The following is a 27340-nucleotide window of genomic DNA, read 5'->3' on the forward strand; positions in this document are numbered from 1 at the left end:
ACCTACTGAATTAATAACTTAATAGTAACATTGTCAAATTGTCCAGGCTAAATAATTTATCTTCCCATCACAAAGTGAGTACTCATTATGTATGTGGGCTTAGAAGGCTACTGCAAAATAAATCAAGAAAATAGGCTCGGTGACAGGCTCTCCATCAGCTGTTACTAGCCCTGGGCACGTGGGCAAATAGCTACCTGCAAGATTGTGAGATTATTTTAAAGTGTGTTATGGGTTAAGTGCTAAGTGTTTTTGTTAATTTAAAAGTTCTTTGGCATGTGGCCTTTAATAATTACATTATTATATTATCATAAATCTTGATTAAGGCAACAAAATGTGTTTACAATGGCCAACTTCACAGCTGGGATGAAATATTTTATAGTGTGTATAATGAGCCACTAGGTGATGGCAATTCTCTGTTCACATCAGAAAAATGAGAGTTGGGAAATGAAATAGAATCTTTAAAGCTCTATTTAATTGTGAAAATTAATTTCAAGGAACCATACTATGTGCCCAGTGAGAACTTAGTAATTGAGGAGGAGGGAAAAAGGAAATTATGAGGCTTTCAAACCTTCTTAAGTCCATTTAGGATAAATTAGAAAAGTTAGGATAAAAATATCATGCTAATGTGAGTTTCAAATACATGTTTTACAACAATGATATAAAAAGAAACAAAATTACAAATACTAGGTTAATACAAGATAAAGGTTCTCCTGATTTTCAGCCACTGTGTTCTAGATACATTGATTGTGGCAAGCATAGGTTTTCAATTAATGCAATCTTACCTTGGAGGGCATTTTGGAAATTTATAGGGGCATTTTTATTTTCTAAGATTGTTGAGTTACATATTATTTTATTATTATTTTCTTTTGATTTCTCCTTTATATTATAGCCAATATATATTTATTTTAAATGTTTTTATTGCTTTAGAGAGGAAGGAAGAGGGAGAGAGAAACATCAGTGATGAGAGAGTATCATTGATACCCTGCCTCCTGCATGCCCCACACTGGGGATCAAGCCAGCAACTTAGGCATGTGCCCTTGACCAGAATCAAACCCAGGATCCTTCAGTCTGCAGGCCGATGCTCTATCCATGGAGCCAAACCAGCCAGGGCCAATGTATTTTATAAAAAAAAAAATATTTTTTTTTTGTTAGTCCTCACCTGAAGATATGTTCTTACTGATTTTTTTAGAGAGTGGAAGGGAGAGAGTGTGAGAGAGAAACATTGATATGAGAGAGAAACATTAATCTCCATTTGCTGCCTCCTGTACATGCCCCAACCAGGGATTGAACCTGCAACCTTAGTTGTGCCCTGATCGGGAATCCAGCTCACAATCCTTTGGTGAGTGGGATGACGCTTCAACCAGCTGAACCACCGACCAGGGCTATAGCCAGTGTATTTAAAAATAGGCTGTAGTAGCCCTAGCTGGTTTGGCTCAGTGGATAGCGCCTGAAGACTGAAGGATCCCAGGTTCGATTCTGGTCAAGGGCACATGCCTGGAAAGAGGGGCTGCGATCCCCAGTAGGGGACATGCAGGAGGCAGCCAGTCAATGATTCCCTCTCATCATTGATGTTTCTATCTCTCTCCCTCTTCCTTCCTCTCTAAAAATCAATAAAGATATATTTAAATAAATAAATTAATTAATAAAAATAAATAGGCTGTAGGTTCTCAATGTATGAATTTATTGTAGAATAGTAAGGGGGTGGGGGGACAAGATATTTGTTACAAAAAGTGAGCTTTGGATGTGATAGGGTTGATAGTCATTGTATTAGTTTTCTATTACTGTCAAACAGTGTACCACAAACTTACAGCTTGAAACAATAGTCATATATTATCTCAGTTTCTGTAGGTCAGAATTCCATACACAGTGTAGCTATATTGTTTGCTGAGGGTCTCACCTGGCTAAAATTAAAGTGTCTACAGGGACTGTGATCTCATTTGAGATTCAGGGTCATCCACCAAGATCATTGGTGGTTGGCAGAGTTTTTATTCCTTGTGATAATATGACTAAGGTCCTCATTTTCTTGCTGGCTATCAGCTGGGGGTCATTCTTAGTTCCTAGAGGCCACTTTCAGATCCTAATCATGTGGCCCTCTCACAATATGGTAACTCATTCAAAGCCAGTAGAAAAATCTCTAGTCAACTGTCCAGTGGAAACATAATGTGAGCTATAATATAAGCCTAAATCATATCAGTGACTTTCCCATATTAACATGTATTGCCCACACTAAAGAGAAGGGGGTTATACAGGATGTTTATACCAGAGGTGGATATCATGGGACTGTCTTGGAATTCTGCCCATTGCAGCCACTACTATGAAATCTTCATATCCATATCTCTTATGTATGTCAGTACATTTCAGTTTTTGGAAACAGGACTTCACTACCTACTTTACACATTTATATAGGTATCAGTACCTATTGTGTGCCTGGTAGTTTTCTAGGTACTGAGATAAATGGGGGCGTGATAAGTGCAGTGAAGAAAATAAAGTAGAGGGTTAGAAGTGGGGTAGGGTAGGAGTTCTTTTAGGTAGGGTGCTCAGAGAGCAGAGACTTGAATGGTGAGTAGCTAGTACTGTAGACTCTTGAGAACAAAACATTCTGGCAGAGAAGGGCAATTATAAGGATCCTGAGTTCAGGGATAAGCTTGTCTGTGTTAAGGAATGGCAAGGCCAGTGTGGTTGGAGCAGAATGTGCAGGAGAGAGGTAGGGGATGAATTCAAGGAGGTGATTGGGTGGCAGGAGCTTCTCAGGCCTCCGCGGTGGCGCTAAGGAGCAGCTAGCTGAGTGGTAAGGAGCAGTGAGCAGGTGGTTAGTATCGAGGGAGGGGTCCTGGACTGTGAGAGGGATGTCTGCCTGCCGGCTTAGGCCCGATCACCTAAGCCGCTGGCAGATATCCCCTAAAGGATCCTGGACTGCGAGGGTACAGGCTGGGGTGTGCACTCGGCCTTTGGTATTAAAAAAAAAAAAGAAAAAAAAAGTTCCAGTAATAAAAGCTGTGGTTCTATGAGAAAAGACAGTGACATCTCAGCAAAGCCAGTGACTGTAGATCTCTGGCCTTCACTATGGATTGCACAAGGGAAGGTATTGTCTGTGCCTAAGCCACTTGTTTTTATGGTGGTGGTGGTAGTGTTACTCTGATGTAGCTGTTCTTGCTCTGCAACCCTTTTGGGAAAGAGGAGAGGAGACTTGGTACTTCAGAGAGTTTTGAGCCATTTCTTCTCATTTGCAAACAAGGTTATCAGTAGCCAAAGAGGAAAGTTGCCTCGTTCACTTTGTCAGCAGTTCCATGTCTCCCAGAGTCAGGCTAAGGTTCTTACACTGCAGTGGGTGTGGTGGTGCCCTTTACGGTATAGTTCCACATTCTCCCTGACATACTTATATGGGAAGGGAATGTCCTGAGTAATGCAGGTCTCCATTTGGGCTGGGTCTTGGGAGCTGATGCCAGCTTGGAGTTGGTTCTTTACCTGAATGGCACAGGGTACCTATTCCTTAATGGGTCTACACCTTCGAATTTAAATAGAGCATTCTTTCTGAGCTGCCTCTACTTGTATTATCCTTTTATCTTTTCTTTCTTTGACCTTTTCTTCTTCATGCAAATAGTAATAATAGTATAATTGTTGGTATAGTAGTGATAGTAGTGGTTACTATTTATTACACATTTATTGTCAGATACCATAGTAACTGCTTTACATTACCTCATTTAATTTTACCAGTAGCCCTCTGGGGTAGCATTTTATTATTACCAAATTTTACAGGAGAGAAAACAGAGGTTTAGAAAGAGGTTAAGTCAAAGGTTACACAATAGTAAATGGCAGTGCTTAGATTAAAATTCAGGCAGTGTGAGTTTGGGGCTCTTTAACTGCCTTTCCTAAGACAATCTCGAAAGCAGCGCTGTCCAGTGGACATATAATGTGAGCTATAAATGCAAACCATATTTGTAATTCAAAATTTTCTACTAACCATGCTGAAGAAAAAAACAGGTAAGATTATTAAAAAACACGCACACAACTTTTTAAAGTCCAGTATATCTAAAATATCTTTTCAACATGTACTCAATATGAAAAAGTAAATGAGATATTTTACTGAGTCTCCGAAATGACAGTGTGTATTTACAATTACAGCATGTCTCAGTTTGGACAGTCATAGGTTAAGTGCCCAATATCTAGACGTCGTGAGTAGTACAGTTTTGGCCAGTGCAACTCCAAAGGGATAGGAAAGTGGATGGAAAGTTCTCTGTTCTACAGCTGAGGGAGGGAGGGAAGGAGGAAAGGAGGGAAAGAGGGAGGGAGGTACCTGCCATAAATCTGCAGCTAAAGCAAATACAATGAGAAGACAGAGTGGTAATTCCTGGGTCTGACCCAGTGAGCAGGGATTAGTGGAGAAGAGATTTCTCTCTTATTGCCCTGAAGTTAGTCAGGGTGTCTTTGTTTCTTCCCAAATTGAGACTCTGGGCATTTTCCCATATTAGTAGTTTTACCTGTAGTGGTTAGTTTCCAAAGTGGCTGGTTAACAGATACTGTTTAATATTGTTTCGTGGAAAAGAGTTTCATAACCTAAGGCTTTTAAATAATTTGATTTTGGAATGCCATCTCTTGTTAATTGTGGAGGTGGTGAGATTGGAGAGAAAATTGTAGTGATCATTTGCTTGATCACGCACAAGGAGAAGAGTAGTTAACTTTTTTAGTTTGATTTCTGGATAATGCTCATTATCTATTACTTTATTTTTTCTGGAGGTAGGCTCATAGTAAGCCTTTGCCTGTTGTTTGTTGAGTTGAATATTAGCTGAAAAGCAAATATACCCAGAACTGAGCTATTTGAATTGTTTCCTTCATGAACTTCCATTCTTAAACATTTACTTCCTGTGGGTCCTAACCTAATAAAGAGCAACACAGGCTTATCCTAATTAAATAACATAAAGTGTAAAAAGGACAGCCCTGTCCTTCCTCTGTTCTGAAAATGCAAACCTGTGCACTCTCTAAAAGCACACCAACATGAGTTTTATATTTTTACGAATGGATAGATTAGTGATATATCAAAAAATTTTATGTGATTCTCTGGGATTGAGCTGTTAATGTTTGCTTACATACCACTAAAGTATTTATAGAATTTATATTGAAGAAAAAAACCCCACAATAAATCACTAGAGACTTGGGAAAAATAAGGAAGGTGCTGCATAATCATTAAGTAGTTTTATAAGTTTGAAAATTGAAAAATAGGAGAAACATAAAGTGTGATACAGGAGTATAACCTTGGTTAGTAATATGGAAATCAGGAAACCAAAAACCTGCTGAATATTAAAAGGAGGGAGAATTTTTTAATGAAAACATTTGATTATAAATCATTGAAAGATAGTTTTAAGATGGCACATATATTTTTATAATTAGTTTCTGAGAACAACATGGAACCCACATTTGTGTCTATTCGATCATTTATTTCAATATAATACTTGTTTACTGAGTGTTGTTTTTGTGGGATACCAGCGAGAAAGATCTAGTTACTGCTTTTCTCCAGAAATTTGTTTTAGCTTATTTTTTGCTAACTCCTAAAACCTGTTATTTACTAAAAATTTATTTGTATCAGTGGTCACTGATTTCTGCTCACGTTGCTTCTCAGTAAAGTGAAACAAAAGAATGCTGATGTATATCAGTGTTTTCATCCTTTAGTTTTTTAAAAAGTCTCCTTTTCATTAACATAAATATATCAGCACATTTAACATTCCCACTTCTTAAAAGTTTTTGAAATGTCATTTATATAAAAGATAAATAAATTCTTGTTTTAAAGGAAGGAAACACTTCAGAAATAATGTACATTGAGTTTAAACATAAAACTTTCTGTTTACTCCCTTTTGTCCCCTCATTTCACTCCTCTGCCTGGAGCTTACTACTGCTCACAGTGCAGTGTGTGTCCTTGCAGTCTTTTTTCTGTGTATATATTTACTTAATTAGTTCTGTAGATATTTAAGTGCCCTCTTAAATATATACATCTGCTCACAGCCTGCTTTTTTCACATACTGTGTTTTAGAGCTCAGGTCAGTACATGCAGATTCCCTTCTTATTAATGGCTGTGCTGTATGGATGCATTATAATTTATTTTCCACTTGCCATATTGATGGACATTTAGTTCTACCAGCTTTTTTCTATTATAAGCAATGTTGAATTAATAACCTTATATATTCCTAGAAGCACAATTACTGGGTTTTAGGAAATGTATGTTTAAAAATTTGACAGCTTCTACCAAGCTAACCTTCAAAAAGCTGAACCAGATTATACTTCTAGTGGTATATGAGATCATTGTTTCCTACATATATGATTTAGTTACAGAGTTTCAGAACTTGAAAAGACCACCACAGGATATAGCTTAACCCCTCCTATCCCTTTTCCAATGTAGAAGCTTGAGTGTCAGGGACTTGAAATAATTTATCTACATCTTATCCAGAAGAACTGTGAGTACTTCCTAGCCCCACAGAGGCATCTTACTTACTTATTACTTACTTATTTAAAAATAATTTTATTGATTTCAGAGAGAAAGGGGGAGGGAGAAAGAAATAGAAACATCAATGATGAATCATTGATCAGCTGCCTCTTGTGCATGCCCTGGGCACGTGCCCTGACCGCGAATCAAACTGTGACCTCCTGGTTCATAGGTTGATGCTCAGCCACTGTGCCATACCGGTCTGTGGGAGGCATCATCTTACTTTAGACACATTTCATATTGGGAGACTATACCAAACTATTTATTATTGTCTTCCCTTCTCTGGTATTCAAAACAAGCTTCTTTTTCAGTCTCACATTTTTTCCCGATAATACCAAGAGACTCTGCCCTTGCCATCTTGTCTGCACGGAACATCTTTCATTTAATATCCTACCTTCTTCCATTATTTAAAACCACAGGGTGTATGGGTTACTTAAGATTTACCCATGGGTGTAGCATAGCAAAGGAAGTGTTTTCTGAATCTTGTTTCCTCATCAGCAGTTGACCCCACCCTGTTGGCCAAGTAAAACATAAGCTTCTTCATTTATAAACGTGGGAAAGGACTGCAGACCTTTGTTTATTGTAGCATTTCTGCTACATTTGATGACTATACTTGTTAAATAATGTGATGGCATTTCAACTAAATGAAATCCAACTTTAATAACATTAAAATTTATTAACAATTTATTTTTTCTCTTAGAAATGAGGAAGTTTCCTGCTTATAAAGTATGAACAGAGTTCCTCTTCTTGAGTCAGTATATATATATACCTCAGGTGCCTGTATTGTTGGCTTGCTTCTCTTATAAAGACACAGTCTAGTATCTTTTCTTGATGAGCTATTTGAATTTGTGTCAGTGATATCACAAGTTGATGCTGCAGCTGAGTTGGTCACATATCAAGATTATGATTTTAGGTAAAGAGTCAACTAATGCAATTCTGAGGAACAGTGATCAGCCTTGATACATATTGTGATCACGATTAAAGAGATAAAATTTAATATTAGATGTGAATTAAATTTGGCCTATTAATGTTGTTCAAAACTGAGGATAGCAGTCTAATTATAAGCTCATCAATTATTCAGGAGCATCCCAGGGGATGAGTTCAGAGAATACAGAAGACCCCATCCACTACCCTTTAGAGATTTTGTTCTAAAACAGAAGAAAAACAGCAGAAATTATTCTCTCTTTTTTTTTTTAATGAGGTTTATTCTTGTTCAGTATAAGTGAAGTTTATATATGTACCAGAAGAGGGTGAAAGGTAGATAAAATATTTGCTTATTCATGGGGGTTAGTGGAATATTTGGGGTAAGATTAAGTTTGGAACATGAAAGTGTGAGTTTTACAGGAATGTTGAATTGGAAAGAATATGGGCTTCTACAGCTTTTTTCTGTTCCTTATTGAAAGTTATTTGCTTGGTATGTGCCATTCACATGCTGATTCTTTTTTTTAATATGATGATTCTGTTGCTGTTTTTTTTTTTTTTTTAATTAAATTTATTTACTGCTTCTTTCCACTCTGGCCCCAGAGCCGCCTCTTTCCAATCCGGCCCTGCCTTCCCCCATTGCCCAAAGGCCCTGAGAGACCAGGGGATGGGGTGGAAGGCCTGCATCGTCACCATGATGACAATGCAAGTGTCCCATCTGCCTGCCCCCCCAGCTCACTGCCTGTGTATGCAAATTAACCTCCATCTTTGTTGGGTTAATTTGCATATCACTCCTGATTGGCTGGTGGGTGTAGCAGAGGTACGGTCAATTTACATGTTTGTCTATTTATTGATGATAGCCATTCTGACAGGTGTGAGGTGATACCTCATTGTGGTTTTAATTTGCATTTTTCTGATGTTTAGTGAGGTTGAGCATTTTCATATATCTATTGACCATCTGTATATCCTCTTTGGAGACTTATCTATGCAGGTCCTTTGTCCATTTTTTAAATAGTTCTTTATTGTTGAAAGTATTACATATATCTCCTTTTCCTCCCGCCTGCCCCCAACCCCTATCCTTCACTGCGCACCCCCCCCCCCCCCATTGTCTGTGTCCATTGATTATGCTTATATGCATACAAGGTCTTTGACTGATCTCTTATCCCCTTCCCCTGCTGCCACCCCTCCCATGCCTTCCCTCTGAGGTTTGACCATCTGTTCAATGATTCTGTGTCTCTGGATCTATTTTTGTTCATTAGTTTATGTTGCTCATTATAGTCCACAAATGAGTGAGATCATGTGATAGTTATCTTCTTCTTACAGGGTATATTTCGTTTAGGAAAGTGCTCTCCAGGTCCATCCATGCTGTTGCAAATTGTAAGAGTTCTTTCTTTTTTATAGCAGCTTAGTATTCCATTGTGTAGATGTTCCACAGTTGTTTAATCCACTCATCTGCTGATGGTCACTTAGGCTGTTTCCAAATCTTAGCCATTGCAAATTGTGCTGCTGTGAACCCTTTATCCATTTTTAAGTGGATTGTTTTTGTGTGTGTGTGTGTGTTGAGTTGTCTTGAGTTCTTCATAAATTTTAGATATAACCTCTTATCAGACGTATCATTGGCAAATATGTTCTCTCATTCAGTGGGTTTGTCTTTCAGTTTGTCAATGATTTTCTTTGTTGTGCAAATCTTTTTTATTTTGATGTAGTTCCATTTGTTTATTTTTTCTTTTGTTTCCTTTTTCCAAAGAGATATATCAGAAAAATGTTGCTATAAAAAATGTTCAAGGTTTTACTGCCTGAGTCTTACTAATCCACTTTGAATGTATTCTTGTGTAAGGTGTAAAAGGTGGTCGAGTTTCATTTTTTTGCATGTATCTGCCCAGCTTTCCCACCACCATCTATTGAATAGGCTGTGTTTACTCCATTGTATGTTCTTGCCTCCTTTGTCAAATATTAATTGACCATAAAGATGTGGGTTTATTTATGGGCTCTCTCTTCTGTTCCATTGATCTATATATCCGTTTTTATGCCAGTATCATGATGTTTTGATTACTATGGCCTTTCACTATAGTTTGATAACAAGTATCGATAGCATGATTCCTCCAACTTCATTCTTTATCAAGGTTGCTGTGGTTATTCAGGGTCTTTTGTAGTTTCATATTGTTTGCTTGTTAATACTTGCCCAAGGACATTTTTAAAATTGATTTTTAGAGAGAGTAGAAGGGAGGGAGAGAGGGAAGGAGGGAAGGAGAAAAGAAAGAAGGGAAGGGGAGAGACAGAGAAAAGGGGGGGGGGAAGGGGAGAGGAAGAGAGGAAGAGGGAAAGAGAGAAAGAAAAACACTGAAACATTGATGTGAGAGACACATTGATTGGTTGTCTCCTGCATGGTCCCCAACTAGGGCCTGGGATGGACCTGCAACAGATATGTACCCTTGACCGGGTGCCTAGAGTTGTGAGAGCAGACATCCTTGTCTTGTTCCTGATTTTAATGGGAACACTTGTTTGCCCATTAAGTATGATGTTGGCTGCGGGTTTGTTATACATGGCCTTTATTATGTTGAGGTATATTCCCTCTATTTCCACTTACCTGAGAGTTTTTATCATAAAGGGATGATGGATTTTACCAAATGGTTTTTCTGTACCTATTGATGTTATGATTTATATCATGTAGTATGTTTATTGATTTGCAGGTATTGTACCAACCTTGCATCCCTAGAATAAATCCCACTTGATCATAGTGTATGATCTTTTTACTGTATTGCTGGATCCAGTTTGCTAATATTCTGTTGAGGATTTTAACATCTATATTTATTAGGGATATATTGTCCTATAATTTTATTTATTTGTTGTGTCTTTATCTGGTTTGGAAATTAGGATAATGCTGGCCTCATAAAGTGAGCTTGGGAATCTTCACCTCTCCTCTTGAATTATTTTGGAATAGTTTGAGAAAGATAGGTGTTAGTTTTTCTTTGAATGTTTGGTAAAATCCACCTGTGACACCATCTGGTCCAGAACTTTTGTTAGGAATTTTTAAAATTTCATTACTGCTTCAATTTCATTAATTATAATTGGTCTATTCAGATTTTCTGATTCTTCCTGTTTCAGTTTTGGAAGATTACATGTTACTAGGAATTTATCCACTTCATCCAGATTGTTCAATTTGTTGGCATGTAGTTATTTGTAATATTTTCTTACAATCCTTTGTATTTCTTTGGTGTCAGTTGTTCTCCTCTTTAATTTCTGATTTTATTTATTTGGATCCTCTCTTTTTCCTGATGAGTCTGGTTAAAAAGGTTTGTCAGCTCTTGGTTTTATCGAACTTTTGTATTGTTTTCTTATACTCTATTTCTTTTACTTTTGCTTTGATTTTTGTTATTCCCTTATTTCTAGTTAAGTTTCTTTGATATTTTTCTTATTTATAATGCTGTCAGTTTCCCTCTTAAGACTGATTTCACTGTGTTCAATTGTTGTGAGTTGTATTTTCATTTGCTTCAAGGTATGTTTTGATTTCTTCCTTGATCTCATTAACTCCTTCATTGTTTAGTCACATGTAATTTAATCTCCATGTCCTTGTGTGATTTTTCACTTTTTTTCTTGTGATTGATTTCTAGTTTCATACCATTATGGTAAAAGAAGATGCTTGATATATTTTCAGTCTTTTTAACTTTATTGAGACTTGGTTTTTGCTCTTACAAAATGTTCCATGTATTCTGCTGCTTGGAGTGAAATGCTGTGAAGATATTAGTTAAATCCATCTGGTTTCCTAGTCATTTAAGGCTGCTGTTTTCTTTCATTCACTTATTCTTAAGTATACACTATAGGTCTGAATTTGGCTGAAGTCTTGGCTTTGCCAACACATTTGAATCATTGACTGTCATTTGGACAGTAACTCGTATGGTACATGAGGGTAATTAACTGAGTTTTGTTCTTTTTTCTTCTTCTTCCCAGTAGAGAAGAAAATACTGTGTAGGAGGAATAAAGACAGTGCTCATAAAACTAAAGGAAAGAAATTATAAAGGACAAAAAGGGTAACAAAAGGAAGATAATAAAACATTTCCTTTAGATTATGTTCTAGAATGGCAACAAATAAACTTATAAATCAAGATTTTAGGTGGACTAATTTCTCAGAGTTGATATTTGTTTTTAATTTCATAGAACTAGCAAGATATAGGGGTTTAACAAACTGCATTAAAATATGCGCAGTAGAACATTTTTATAAAATCTACAAATGAAAAGCCAGTTTCCTTACAGAGACAATAATGCAAATGTTCATAGTAGCTTTGCTACAAAGAAGTTAAATTATTGCAATTGATGATTCCACTTCTTTAATGGGAGTTCATGCTATAATAACCTTTATTAATTAGGAAAATAACATACAATAATATTAAAGACCCATAAATTGCCACTGAAGAAGGTAAACTGAAACGACTTGTATTTTATAATATTATAGCTAATAACCTCTGTACTTACGACCTTTTCATTGTTTTTGAGTCTAGGTGCATATTTATATGCACCTAGACTAAATATATATACATACATATATATATACATACATACATATATATATTTTTTTTCCTTTTTTTTTCTTTCTGTTTCCAGAATACAGTTCATGTAGGTATTATTATTTTCAAAAGAGAACATTTATTTGGAAAAATCATAGAGGTAGGAGAAGTAATTTGTAGGAGAAGTGGTCTTAGGAAACAAGTTATAGGGGGCCCTTGGAGCTTGGGAGTGAGGAAGGTAATGGTAATATGAGTGGGGAGAGGAAGAGGGGGAGGGGGAAGAAGAAAGGCAAGAGCATGCTCCCAGGAGGGAGAGTCAATTCTTGTAGTGTTTTTTTTTTTTTTTTTCCTCACCTGAAGATTTTTTTTATTGCTTTTCAGGGATGATAGAAGTGGGGGAGAGAGTGGGACACACACACACACACACACACACACACACACAGAGAGAGAGAGAGAGAGAGAGAGAGAGAGAGAGAGAGAGAGAGAGAGAGAGAGAGAGAGAGAGAGAGAGAGAGAGAATGGGAATGAGAAAATAATATCTATGTGTGAGAGAGATTGCCTGGTTACTTCCCACAGGCCCTGAGGCCTGGAGTGAAGGGCAACCTAGGAATCCAACCCCTAATCCTTGGGTGTGCAGGCTCATGCTCTAACCACTGAGCACACAGACTAGGGGTGTTCATGTAGTTTTCTATGGCTTGGGACCTAAAAGGCTGGGAACCTGAAAAACAGTAGTTATATAAACTCTGAGATCTATTAATTGATAGCCGCTTCTTAACATTTTAATCTGTGACTTGTTATTCCCTAAAGTCTCCCATTTTATAGAAGGTTGCTTTTAGAGAGTTACACAGTAGAACTAACAGAAGCTGAGAGACTGAGAGAAGGAGGATGGCTAGACAACACAGGTCTTGGGGTAGACATTCAGAACTTAGGTTAATAAAATCTGGTGATAATATTTTGTACCTTATCTCTTTCTTAAGCATACACCCTGTATTTTGTAGGAAAGAAAGAAGCAGCAGAAATCATAAGTTTAAAACATAATGCACTAAAACTTTAAAACAATACACAAAACTCATTTGGGTAATTTGATATTTATTATATTCTCACTTGAATGCTTTTACATTTTTTTTTTGCAGGCATTTGGGGAAAATTTTTTTGTTTTGTTTAAAGTATATTTTTATTGATTCCAGAGGGTTGGGAGAGGGAGAAAAAGATAGAAACATCAATGATGAGAGAGAATTACTGATTAGCTGCCTTTCACATGCTCCATACTAGGGGATTGAGCCCACAACTCTGGGCATGTGCCCTGACCAGAAATCGAACTATGACCTCCTGGTTCATAGGTTCATGCTCAACCCTAAGCCACACCAGCTGGGTGGAAAATTGTTTTAATTAGAGATTCATTCAGAGAAACCGAAGAAGGCTTAATTTAAAAGAAAATAAAAATTATAGTGCAAATTCTATTTTGGGCAGTTTTTACCTTGGGGAGTCTTATATATTTTGTGACTGAATAATAATAGAGTAGCTTTTCCCAACTACCACAGAATTAGATATTATTGCCAAACTGAGCCAGGGCAATTGACAAGAATATATATAAAAGTATATATAAAGTTGAACACGATTTCAAAGATGGCCTAACACCACTGGTGGGGCCTGATAAAAGTATTGGCAAATGCCAGGTGATCTCATCGTATTTCACACACACACACACACACACACACACACACACACACATCCTTCAGCAACTTACTAATGACCAATCTGTGAAGTATTAGGGTATGTAAAATGTAGCATTTATAAATTCACATCAGTATAATGCTAGAATTTATAAAGGATTTTGATTTAGTATTCTAAGAAGTGTGGCTACTATGCAGTCTGTAGCAGTGTTGCAAAGCTCCAATTCCACATGTGAAAATGCATAAGATAGAGCTATTTTATATTTTTAGAAAGAAATTTATCATCAGTGTGTGTTGAGTTGGTTGTTTCTATTTTTTGTTATAAATTACTATTTAGACTTATTATTATTTAGACTTATCATTATCGATTTAATTTGTTGTAGGTTGTAAAAGTTAACCCTGTAATGTTTATTGACGCATGTTTGTACTAACAGTATTCTTGGTCTATAATTTTTCAGTTACTAGAGTTTAAATTGCAATTAAAATATAAATTCTCCAATATTAGAAAAGCAGATGTATATGTATTCTCCAAAAGTTGGCTTGAAAAATGGCACTTTATTCATATCATATCACCACGGCATATTTTCCCTGGTTTGAATATGGTGTATCAGAAAGAGTTTGAGAATTGCTGGTCTGACGAGCTAGTTGGCAGGTCTAGGAGTCTGAGTTAGAATCGTTTCTAATTACTTCCATGTCAGAACAACATAACTCTTGTAAGTTCAGGACCCTGACAGACCTGGTTTGAATCTACTATTTATTGTCTGTGGCCTTGGACAAGTTGCTTAATATTGTCTGTTCCAATTTCCTTCTGTAAATTAGGATAAAAAATAGTAGTATCTACTTAATCCAGTTCTTTGATATTAGATGAAATGTTGTGCCTAACATGCCTATTCAGACTCAGCCTGGGTTAGACTAACTTCCTAATATAATAATAACCATTATTACTAGGTGGGAAGTACTTTCTGTGTTCCTATTGCATTGCAAAATGGTTAATTTTCTACCAGGTTATAATTTTGTTTTAAGCTTCTTTTTGGGTTAAAACATTCAACCAATATTTTTTCATTGCATATGTTTTAATTCATTTCGTATAAATGTTCATTGCTAGTAATAGAATATGTTTCAAACTACCTTGATTTTCAAATTTGGGATGGTCATTTTTTTATTGAAATATATTTGACATGTAATGTGTGAATGTTTTAAGGTATTAAGTATGTTAATTTGATACATTTTTATATTATAATACGATTGCCATTGTAGTTATAGTACTTCTTTCATCCTATATAATAAAAGGCTAATATGCAAATCAACCAAATGGTGAAATGACCGGTCACTATGATGTGCACTGACCACCAGGGGACAAACGCTCAACACAGGGGAAGTGCCACTCAGCCAGAAGCTAGGCTCATGGCTGGTGAGCGCAGCAGTGGTGGTGGGAGCCTTTCCCGCCTCCATGCAGTGCTAAGGATGTCTGACTGCCAGGTGGAGCAGGCCTAAGCCGTCAGTCAGACATCGCCTGAGGGTTCCCGTGCGGTGAGAGGGCACAGGCCGGGCTGAGGGACTCCCCCCCGCAGTGCATGAATTTTGTGCACCAGGTCTCTAGTGTTACATAATTATCATTGCTTTTTGTGGTTAGAATAAGTTCTAGTCTCTTAGCAGGTTTGAAGATTATCCTATATAATAAAAGGGTAATATGCAAATTGACCCCAATGACAGAACAACCTGGAACAACAGGTCGCTATGAAGTGCACTGACCACCAGGGGCAGACGCTCAATGCAGGAGTTGCCTCCTGGTGGTCAATGTGCTTCCACAGGGCGAGCACTACTCAGCCAGAAGCCAGGTCATGGCTGGTCAGCGCACAGCAGTGGCAGGAGCAGTTTGTAGTGCTAAGGATATCAGACTAATGTCTTAGGCTGGGGGAGCAGGCCTGAGCCATCAGTCAGACATCCATTGAGGGTTCCCAGGCTGCCAGAGGGATGCCCGAATGACAGATGTCCCTAGGGAGCGGGCTTAAGGTGTCAGTTGGACATCCACTGAGGGGTCCTGGACTGCAAGAGAGTGCTGGTGAGTGCAACGGTGGTGGTGGGAGCCTCTCATGCCTCTGCAGTAGTGCTAAGGAGCAGCAAGCCGAGGGGTAAGGAGCAGCGAGCAGGCGAACGATAAGGAGCCAAGGGTCCTGAATTGTGAGAGGGATGTCCACATGCTAGCTTAGGCCCACTCTGAGGAGCAGGCCTATGCCAGCAGTCGGACATCCCCCGAGGGGTACTGGACTGCGAGAGGACGCAGGCCGGGCTGAGGGACCCCCATCCAGTGCACGAATTTCATGCACCAGGCCTCTAGTATTGTCTATATTCATTATAGTCTCTGCATTAGGTTTCTAGGACTTATTGCAGGGTCACCTTATGAAATCTAATTACTAGTAATGTTGTCATAACAGCCATTTTCTTGTTTGCTTGTGTTGGCAATGCTACTTTATCTTCAATCAGTGGTTTCCTTGCAAGAACCCTTTTTAATCCACTTGTCATTTTTGTGAGTGGTAATCTAATCAAAGCTAGATAGTATTTGAAAAATTCACATAAGCAGGCACAAAGGTAAACCTGACACTTCCCTTGAGCAAATGAGGACACTATATTTAATTCCGCCACTTTTTTTTTTTTTTTAAGTGAATGGTTTAGAAATCATTTGCTCTCTTCCAGAAAAAGATATTTCAGGAATCATGAACTAGAAAATGCCCATAAGTTCAGTCATGTTTGCGCTATAACACTTTACTGCCAGGTGTTTCTATTCTTTTGGAGGATTTGGGTTGGATTTGCAGGATGTCAAAACCAAGGTTATACCCTCATTCTATACCTTTTCATTCAAACTTTTGGATGACATGGGTACAGTATATATCAAAAGAAGTGAGATATCCTTCCCATGAGAAACTGGAATGTGATTTATTTTAGAGTTTAAGATGTAGAAAGGACATCATTTATCTCCCCAAGCAATATTAATTTAAATTTTAAGGAATACTATTTCAAATTACACAACACATGGGTACCAAGAGCAGAAATAAATTGGTGAACCATATATATGCTTGTAAATGCCTTCTCTTTCCTCAAGAGAAAGATCATTTATATTTTGTAATTAAAGAGCAGAAGGTCTTTTCCCCATAAAGGCCTTTGGTCAGGAAATTTTCGGGATGGAGAGGGCTTCCCAGGGAGGTTTATATAGCATTCCAGGCCTCATTGGCATAGACACTGGTAGGACTTTGCTCTTTGTCTATTATTAAACTCTGGAGAATAAACTTTAATTCTAAAAATGTGATAAACTCTTGTTTAAAAGAGTTTGTAAACAGTTCTAGAAGAGAGAATTAAGTAAAGAAATTGATATTTAGCTTGACTTGGTGTTTTCAAACTTCTTAGGAAGCAGTTACAGCATTATGAACTACACTAGAGGCTTGGTGCACCAATTCGTGCACCAGTGGGTTTCCTCAGCCTACCTGCAGAACCGGGCTGAAACCGGCTCTGCGACATTCCCTGAGGGGTCCTGGATTGTGAGAGGGCATAGGCCAGGCCAAGGAACTCCACTGGCACATGATTAGTACTGGAGAGGGACACAGGAGGATGACTAGCTGGGGAGGGACCACGGGAGGTCTTCATGGCATGTCTGGCCCGTCTTACTCAGTCCAGATCTGCTGGACCCCAGCATTAAGCTAACTTATTGGTTGGAGTGTCTGCCCCCTGGTGGTCAGTGCATGTCATAGCTATTGGTTGACCTGTTGACTGCCCCCTGGTGGTTAGTGTATGTCATAGTGACTGGTCATTTGGTTGACTTTTTGCCCCTCGTGGTCAGTGCATGCCATAGCAAGCAGTTGAGCAGCCTTAGCATATCATTAGTGTATTATGCTTTGATTGGTTGAATGGACCACTGGACAATCAGACACTTAGCATATTAGGCTTTTATTATATAGGATAGGACATGGTGCTCTCAGTATATTGGTGGGCATTGTTCATTATTTTGGTTAGAAGTAATGGGTCTGGATTTCTTATTGCATAATAAACAGTCACTAATCCTGAATATTTTAGTCTTAATTAAAAATATATATATATTTGAGTCCATGTAAGTTAGCGAACCACAAAAAATTGTGTAGTTTCTATACCACAATCCCTGGTAAATATGAAGTCCCAGAACCCTCAACTAATAATTGAGAATGGTATGCTGAGTGGCACCATTTCTTGGTTGAGGAACCCCTGCCCTCTCTTAGAATAAATCCCCGTTTCCCCTGCCTTCTTATGTTTTCTTCCTCACACCTTGTAGGAATAATTTAAGAGAATAGGTTATCCTTGCCCTATCCTGTAAAAGTCATCAAGTTTTAGACTCTGAGACTAGGAGTCAATAGGAGCAAATCTCAGAGCATTTTGTGTGCATCTGAGAATATCTGCCTTAAATCTAGAAAAAGTCATACTGAAATCCCAAAGTGAAGATCTAGTTGGAATGTATCAGAGTGTCCTAGAAGGCCACGCTACTCAGATATTTGTTATTTGTTACTTTTTGCCTGTCTCAGTGTAATGAACCTTTTATCCTGGCCTTCAAGTTGTTAATTTTTTATTTGTGGATATTATATATTGTCCTTCTGCTTTAGTCACTAAATCAGGTTCTGTGGGTTGTGGCAAATCAAAACTTTTGCTGTGTCATACACAAACTAATTTATTTTGTAAATTTAGTGGCCAGAGTTATTGAAATACTTGCATATAGTTTTATTATTATATAAAAATGCTTATCACACAAATTTTAAACATTTCAGAAATATGTAGTGCATTGTAAAGGGTCACCTGGGAAGGCACATGAGCATTTCTTTAAATTGTTGTTAGCTAAGTGTGAAACTACTGGCAGAGTCTTGGATACACATTTCCCCAAGATGGTGGACAGTGTAATCAGCTTGGCCTTCATATCAGCCCATGTGTCAGCAGGAGTGGGACTAGATCTGTAAATCCAGGCATGCGAGGGCCTACTTAAGAATGCAAATAAGCTCCTTTGATCCTAAGTTTTGATGATTCTTGCTGGTATTTGGGGATATAAAATAAATGTGCTACATGGTTGTCATCGCTGCCTCTCCATCAGAGAGAATGTCGTTCCACCCAGCTCCAAGCTTTTAAATCTATCTCTGCGTCTTCTTTCTATTATTTCTCAATCCCTGGCCGCCTCCACTTAGAACAGGTTCATTCATCTCTCTTTCGGTGTTGGACATGGAAAAAGGAGTTCACCACCATATTTGGCCCCCGCAGTGCATTATGTAAAATTTTCTCCACAGCTCTTATTCATTGGGTTAACCCATGTTAATAGTTTGGTGTTTGCTTTTTATTTATTAAAATATAAGATTTTATTATAATACTATTTTGCAGCTTGCCTTTTTCATACATACACATATTTATGAGTTTTTAAATGTCAGTAGTATCTAATTTTATCATTTTTAAATCACTGTATAATATTCCAGTGTGTAGACTTACCATAATTGCTTACCCAGTTCCCTTTAAATGGGCATTAAGTTTTCCCCCAAATTTTTACTGTTACAGAAAGTGCTGAAATTAACATCTTTCTGTATTTAATTTTGTACTCTTGGGTGAATATCTAGCTTTTTTCAAAATGGCTAGCCACTTTTATTGAAAAATTCACATTTCCTTCCACTGAATTGAAATGCTACACTTATATACATATATGCTAAATCCCTATGTGTAGTTGTGTATATTTCTGGATTAATACATTCCAGTGACCTGTGTCTCTAATAAGACATTGCTTTAATTGCTTAATGTATGATTTGCTTTCTCATTTAGTAAGCTGGCCCTCTTATTTCTCTTTTTTTCCCCTCTCCAGAATATATACCAAATCACATTTATTCTTCCAGATGAACTCATTTATCCCAATTTATTTTACAAACTCTGTTGTGGTTCTGATAAGGATTACTTTTAATTCCTGTATTAATTAGAACTGTGCCAGCTTAGCAAAAACCTCTTGATAAATATAAAATTATCACTTCTTATTCTCAGTTTTCTAATCTGGATTCCCATTTGTCAAATTATTAGTTTCTAACTATGTATCCTACCAAGAATGTTTGATTAATTTTGCTTTCTATACTAAAGGATTGTTTTTATTCATAATATAAGGTCAATAAAATATTTACTATGCTTTTTATGAGATGATTTAGGGATGATTGGTCTCTTTACCACATTGTATCTTTCTGTCTCGAAACAATATATGTATCTTCATTTATTTTTCTTAAATCCTTCAATAGAGTTTTATATTTTTCTTTACATGTTCTACGAGCTTATTTCTGGGTATTGCATGTATTTTGCAACTAAAAATTGGAATATTTTTTCTAATTTTATAGGTGGTTTTTTTGGCCTAAAAGAGTACTGTATAATAAAGAGGTAATATGCAAATTGACCATCACTCCAACACACAAGATGGCCACCCCCATGTGGTCACAAGATGGCCGGAAGGGAAGGGCAGTTGTGGGTGATCAGGCCAGCAGGGGAGGGCAGTTGGAAGGCACCAGGCCTGCAAGGGAGGGCATTTGGGAGGGACCCAGGCCTGCAGGGGAGGGCAATTAGGAGGGACCAGGCCTGCAGGGGAGGGCAGTTGGGTGCAGCCAGGCTGGCAGGGGAGGGCAGTTAAGGGTGACCAGGTCTGCATGGGATCAGTTAGGCATTGATCAGGTAGGCAGGGGAGTGGTTAGGGGGTTGATCAGGCTGACGGACAGAAACAGTTAGGGGCAGTCAGTCAGTTAGGTGAGCAGTTGGGAGCCAGCAGCCTGTATTGTGAGAGCGGTCTAGGCTGAGGGACCCCCCCCCCCCCCCGTGCATGAATTTTGTGCACTGGGCCTCTAGTCATGTAATAGTTTTATGTGGTCTCCTTAGTGAACCTTCCTTATTTTCTCTCATATCTTTTTAGTTAATTTTCATGGATATTTCATGTGAGCAATCAGATTATCAGCAATAGTGACTATTTTGCCTCTTTGTTTCCTCATCAATTTAGCTTTAACTTGGTTTTCTTAATTGCTTTCTGTTTCGTTCCTAAAAATTATATAGTGATAAGAGTAGACATCCTTACCTTATTTCTGAACTTTATAGGAATGTTTATAGTATTTTATTATTTAATGAGATATTTATATCTGTTACAGTTAGACTGTGTATGTAGCTATTAAACTTATTAATGGTTGTATAAAAAGGTATTTTAACTTTTATTGAGCTATTTATATGACTTTTTCTCCTTTGACCTTGTAATTTGATGACTTAATTCTTTTCCCTAACATTCATCATCCTTTTGGAATTGATCCACTTTGTTATGAATCCTTCTGATTAATTCTTTTCCAATATTTTACATAGGATTGCTTTTTCATTTATACTGATTTTTGAATGTGTGGTTATATCTTTGTGTTACATTGGCTTCATAAGAAGAAGCAGAAAACTTTATTTTTTCTTGTATGCACAGGAATAGTTGGAATTATGTGATCTTTAAAATTCTGAAGAAAACTCCTTAGAACTGTTTGGATCTGGCATATTGCCAAGTAAGGGCCAGGAATACATTTGGGCAGGTGGGGTAGGTTATTTTTTTAGAATACTTTCTCTTATCCAAATCTAAGATTAAATAAGTATATCAGATAAGTTCTTAGACTGCTTGTTTCAGTGGTTTTGCAGACATTGTTAGATCCTCTGGTTGTTTCTGGAGCTACTAGTATACAAAAAGTTAACATAGCAGGATTGAACTTTTATCTTTAGAAAGGAAGGCCAGCTTGCAAAGTTGTCCCTTGCCTGTATCTGGAAACTTGGATTTTTGAAGGGTTCCTGCCATTAATTGATAAGAGTGGCTCATTTAAACAGTGTGTACAAAGCAGTGTGGTTTATGTTAAATGCTGTTTTCCTTCTTGGAATCTGGAATTTGGATACAGGCAAGGCAAGGGCTACCTACACTAACAGCCTCCTATAAAACACTCTGGGTGTTGAGTCTCTAGTAAGATTCCTGGTTAGAAACATTTAACTTGTGCTGTCACAGCTTTGTGGGGGAATTAAACACATCCAATGTTACTCCATTGGGAGAGGACCCTCATGTGTGAGGGCCTTCACTCCACTTGCTTTTTTATTTCACACTGTATTCTTTTGCTGTCATAAATAACAGCCATGAGCAAGGCCATATGCTGTGTCATGAGAGTCCATTTCTTATGACAGGCCCAAAACAGTGATAATAAAAAGTAGTGGCAGAGTTAAAAAATAATATTAAAAAAAACCCTAATGTAACCATGTCATTATAGGTGTGGAAACACTCTCATGGAAGCTAGAAATTTTGTCAAAGATCACCTATGTCATTAGTGAGAGAATAAGTTTCAAAACTTAAGAAACAAATCAATAAACAGTTTTGTCCCATAAAGTTAAAATTTTTCCAATTTTATCTAGCTAATTAAAAAATTGTTTAAAAAATTACATTTATTGGTGTGTGTTTTCTAAAACAGGCTTTTTTAAAAAAAAGCAAGCAATGGACTCAATATGACTTTGTAGGTAAGCTACAGCATTAGGTGAAAGTATTTTCTGCACAGAAACTGTCACACTAGTAACTTGTTAGCACCATTTTCTCTTTGCAATAAAACTTAAAATGGAATCATATCCCAAATGAACTTTCTCAGCTAGTATTTTATTTGTATACTAGTCGCCTGGTGCACAAAATTCATACATATTAAAAGGGGATTAATTAGAGGAAATATTTTAATATTGATACTTGCCCTTTATAATAAGTGTCAGAGATGAAAAAAAATTAGTAGAATGTATATGAAAATCTTACTCCTGTCAGAGTCTGGGGTGCGCTGCAGGACCCAGAGTTAAGTCCCCATCCACCTTCGCCACCTCAAAATCCAGTGAGACCCAGACCCAGCTGGCTCCACCCCCATTGGGCGAGCTCCAGACCTGGCCAGCCACACCCCCATTAAGACGGGCACAGCCTCAGGTTCCAGGGCCTGGCTGCTAGGCAGAGGGCACGGCCTCAGGTGCCCCCTCAAGTCCCCTGGGCGGGGGTGCAGCCTCAGGTTCACTGGCACACACTGGGCAGGGGGTGCAGCCTTAGGTCCCACAGCGCACCCTCAGGTTCCCCAGCCTGGCACCAGGGTATGTGGCCTGAGGTCGCTTGGCCCAGCGCCAGGGCAGGCAGCATGGCCTGAAGTCCCTTGTCAGATCCCGCTGGGATGGGAGGTGCGGCCTGAGGTCCCCTGGCCTGGGCGCTGGGACAGGGGGCGGGGTGCTGAGGTCCCCCAGCCTGGGCCAGGGCGGGGTGCATGCCTTGAGGTCCCCTGTCCCAGTCTGAGATCCTGGTGAAGCCTTGCTGGGTGGGGAGTCCAGCCTCGGGTGCCCTGTCAAGCCCCACCTGGTGGGGGTCCAGTCTCAGGTCTCCTGTCAAGCCCCGCTGGCAGGGGGTGTGGCCTGAGGTACTCCCGCCTGGGGTAAGGGGAGCACCCTGAAGTCCCCCGCCTCAGCACCGGGATGCGGGGGGCCGCAGCTTGACAAGCCCTGCTGGTTGGGGGATGTGGGCTGAGGTCCCCTGTCAAGCCCTACCAGGCGTGGGGTGCAGCCTGAGGTCCCCTGGCCCCGCACCAGGGCAGGGGGGTGCGGCCTGAGGTCCCCTGGCCCCGCACCAGGGCAGGGGGGTGCAGCCTGAGGTCCCCTGGCCCCGCACCAGGGCAGGGGGGTTCAGCCTGAGGTCCCCTGGCCCCGCACCAGGGCAGGGGGGTGCAGCCTGAGGTCCCTATCAAGCCCTGCCAGGCAAGGGCTCATGTTCAGGTCCCCTGCCCCAGCTCAGTGCCATGCATCCTCAGGTCCCTGCGGATTGTTATTTAAGGCTTGTTTTGGGAACTCAGCCTCTGCTGTGGGCGCAGCTGTCTTGTTTTATGGAAACAGCCTCCACTGTTGGGGCTGCCATCTTTGTGACGGTGTGATGGTCAATTTGCATATTCCCATTTTGTATAGGTGAGTAGATAGATTTGCACACCTGAGTGAGAGTTGTGAATCTACAGCGGAGTCTAGCTCAGTGGCTCTTTTCCGGGCTGCTCATTAGAATCAAGTCAGAAAAGTGATTATACATTACAGACCAATTAAATCAGAATCTCTCATAGGTGCGGCCTGAGGTCCTCAATCATCTTTCTTTTCTTTTTAAGCTCCTCATGTGAATCCAATATGTTGCAAGCTCATTGAGAACCTTTGGTATAATTAAAATTCTTTCTGTATGCCAATAAAAATTGTGTTTATTCCATACTAAGAGGCTGTTTTCTATACCCAGAAATATCGGTTCTAGGAATAATTAATGTCGTTTTTAAACATTCGTTTAAAATCTTGCTTGGCGTTGACTTGTATTGACATAACCTTCAAACACGTGGTATTTACAGAACGTGTGAAGTGCAATTAACAAGTTTTGCTTGAAAAAGTTTGTGTTTGGTTTTTGTTGCAAAACTGGGGCTAAGAAGATGGCGGATGAAGAGCATATTCGGCACTGCATGCTTTACGAGTTCCAATTAGGAAGAAAAGCAAGTGAGGCTGCAAAAAACATCTGTAGTGCTCTTGGTCAAGATGCAGTTAGCGCCAGAAAATGTCAGCGTTGGTTTGAGAAATTTCGCGAGGGAAATTTTTCATTAGATGACAAGAGTGGTCGAGGTCGTGTGTCCAATTTTGATCAAGAAGCTCTTCAAGCTCTTTTGGTGCAAAATCCTCAAATTACCCAACAAGAGCTTGCGACAACTTTAAATTGTTCACAAAAAACAATTTCCAGTCAATTGCGTGCACTTGGCAAAGTCCAAAAGTTTGGAAAATGGGTTTCTCATGAGTTGACCGACAACAACCGTAATCAAAGAGTCACAATTAGCAGTTCGCTCCTCTCTCGTCAAAACCGTTTGCCGATTTTAGAGCAAATTGTTACCGGAGATGAAAAATGGGTGCTGTATGTTAATTTGAAAAGGCGGCCTCAATGGTTGGACAAAAATGAGGCTCCGCAGCCCACGCCAAAACCTGACTTGCATGCGAAAAAAGTGATGTTGTGTGTTTGGTGGAATTTTAAAGGAATTCTTCATTATGAACTTTTACCATCTAACCAAACCATTACAAGTGCAGTATATAGTGCCCAAATGGAAAGGTTAGCCCAAGCTTTAAGAGAAAAAGAACCCGCGCTGATTAATCGGAAGGGCGTAATTCTTCACCACGATAATGCACGACCGCATACTGCAAGAATCACTGCTGAAAAACTGCGCCAGTTGGAATGGGAAGTTCTCCCTCAACCTGCATATTCTCCTGATATTGCCCCTTCCGATTACCATTTGTTTCGTTCTTTGCAAAACTTTCTTCTTGGAAAAAAATTTAATAATGAAGAATGCCTCAAAAATGCATTGACCGAATTGTTTGCATCAAAATCACAAGAATTTTACAACAGAGGGATTAAAATGCTTCCTGAGCGTTGGGCACAAGTAGTAGAAAACAACGGCAACTACAATATATTGTTGATTAAATTTTGTTGTATTGTTTAAATAAATTCGATTTAAAAAAATATTAAAAAACGACATTAATTATTACTAGACCTAATATTAGCTTTATGTCTTTTTCGGAAAAGCATAATAAAAATGTAAATTTAGCAAAATGAAATTGTGTGACTAAGAAGTTCAGATCTAGAGAACCTACTATGATATTTGCATATGTTGTAGCAGTTGAAGAATTATATATTTACTTTTGAGCTAATTAAGCAAAAACTAATCATTGTGCATCAATAATCATTTAGTTAATCACTTAAATCTTACTCATGATGTACGAGAATGTTATAATAGAGAAAATATTCACTGGGTAGGCACACCTCATTTTATTACAATTCTCTTTATTGTGCTTCATATATGTTGCATTTTTTACAAATTAAAGGTAATAACTTTCACTAGCAAAAATATTTTATTGCAGTACTCACTTTATTGTGGTTCTCTGCAACTGAGGTATGTCTGTATATGCATTGCATCTTTTCAGCCAGAAGAGTGTCAGTTTTGTTCAGAGTCATGCACCATCATTGAGGGAAATACATGGAGTACTGAAAAAATGTATATATACTTGAACAGCTGATGGCTCAGTTTTGAAAATGAAATGTAGTTTAATAAACACTGCTTTTATAATTATTCAATGTGTGTGTATACAGTTTTTTTATTTTTATTATACCCTTTATTTGATAGTGATGTGAGAGTTCTTGTTGACAAGGAATGGGATTTTAAAATCATGTACGAGTCACTATCAGAATTTTATGGCTGTTATTTTGAACATTGGTTATGTAATCTAGCCAGAAACCAAAACAAAAACTAAAGCAGTTTGAACCTTTGTCTAGTTTACAGTCAGTCCTTGATCATATGTTAGAGCAGGGATTGGCCAACTATGGCTTGAGGGTTAAATCCAGCTTTCTCCTGTAAATAGTTATAGGAACATAGCCATCCTCATTTATTTACTGTCTGTGGCTGCTTTTAGTTGAATAGTATTGTGACAGTGGCTGTATAGCTTGCAGAACCCTAAAATACTCTCTCACTCTGTTGAAAGTTTGCCAATTCCTGTGGTAGAATGTTGTATTGCACATTTGATGATTGAGTCACACATGATTTGCTGACACTTCTTAAATTAATCCTCTTAATCTGAATGTGGTCTTTCATGCACAGGTGACTGGAGATGATTCTGTTTTTAGGGCTTTCCAATGGAGGTTGCAATTGAGGGAAAGGGATTTGCCTTGGCATTGAGGTATATGCTGCTAACCCTCTGATGTTCCTAATATGGGGGGCCATATTTGTTTACTTACCAGGGGTGTCTGTTTGCCTAACTCACATCCTCCATGTTCCCCTACATCACAGTCCTTGCTGTTCCTCCCTCTGTTGCCATGGTCATGGAGTAGCAGGTAACTAGATCAGGAGGTTCTCCTACTGCAGTCTCTAGGGATAAAGACCATTTTTCATACACTTTGCTAATAATGGGTTTGGATGTGAAAGTTTAAAAATTAGGAGTGGCTTAACCCTCAACCCTTTCTGGTCAAAGTGGAGAGTTCTAGAAGGTGTGTAGGGCTAGTGGAGAGAGCATATCTGGCTTAATTCCCCAAGTCTCTAGAGCAGCAGAGGGCAGTTGGCTCACCTCTGAGCTATCGACCACATCTCCACCTTGGCCCCTGGATGCTGGTGAAGGCTCTGATCCACTTCCTGGGTTACTTGTAACTGAAAAAGCAGTACCTGAGAATACATTACAGATTTAAGAATATAAACATTTTTAACTTTTGAAGCACATCACTTCCTTTTCTAATGTGAAGATGTTCATTAAGTTTTGGCTTTTTGACTTGCAGTTAACATGTTGAAAGGCATGGCATACAAAAGCAAGGATGTGTCTGTAAATGAGATTAAATATAATGATCTGGTAAACCTAGGTAATGTGATCATTAGAGCTGTAAGTTTGGGCTAGAAGTTAGTCTTGAGAAAAATACTTCATTTTTGAGGAGGATTAGGATGCTTTAATAAATGTCAACTTATTTTTATGAGTACAGAAGATTGGTAATTTTTAGAAAATATTTAAGATGGTTTTAGACCCAAAGCTCTGAAAATCTTTGAAATATGTTTATTCTTCTTGTGATTTATATGAAGTTTATTCTTCTTGTGATTTAGGTCTAGATCTATGCCTGAATGCATTTTCTGCTGAAGTTATTTAGTTATACCCACCTTATTAAGTCTGTCTGCTAAAAGAGGAGTTCTTCTGGTGCTTGATTTTATTCT

General features: G+C 38.5%; 1 protein-coding gene across 3 annotated transcripts in view; it reads left to right on the forward strand.

The window, feature by feature from the left end:
- BTBD9 (BTB domain containing 9) overlaps positions 1 to 27340 on the forward strand; it is a 397317-nt gene that overhangs the window by 14533 nt on the left and 355444 nt on the right. The window lies entirely within an intron of this gene.

This window comes from Pipistrellus kuhlii, unplaced genomic scaffold (genome assembly GCF_014108245.1).
Source record: "Pipistrellus kuhlii isolate mPipKuh1 unplaced genomic scaffold, mPipKuh1.p scaffold_m20_p_5, whole genome shotgun sequence".
Lineage (NCBI taxonomy): Eukaryota > Metazoa > Chordata > Mammalia > Chiroptera > Vespertilionidae > Pipistrellus > Pipistrellus kuhlii.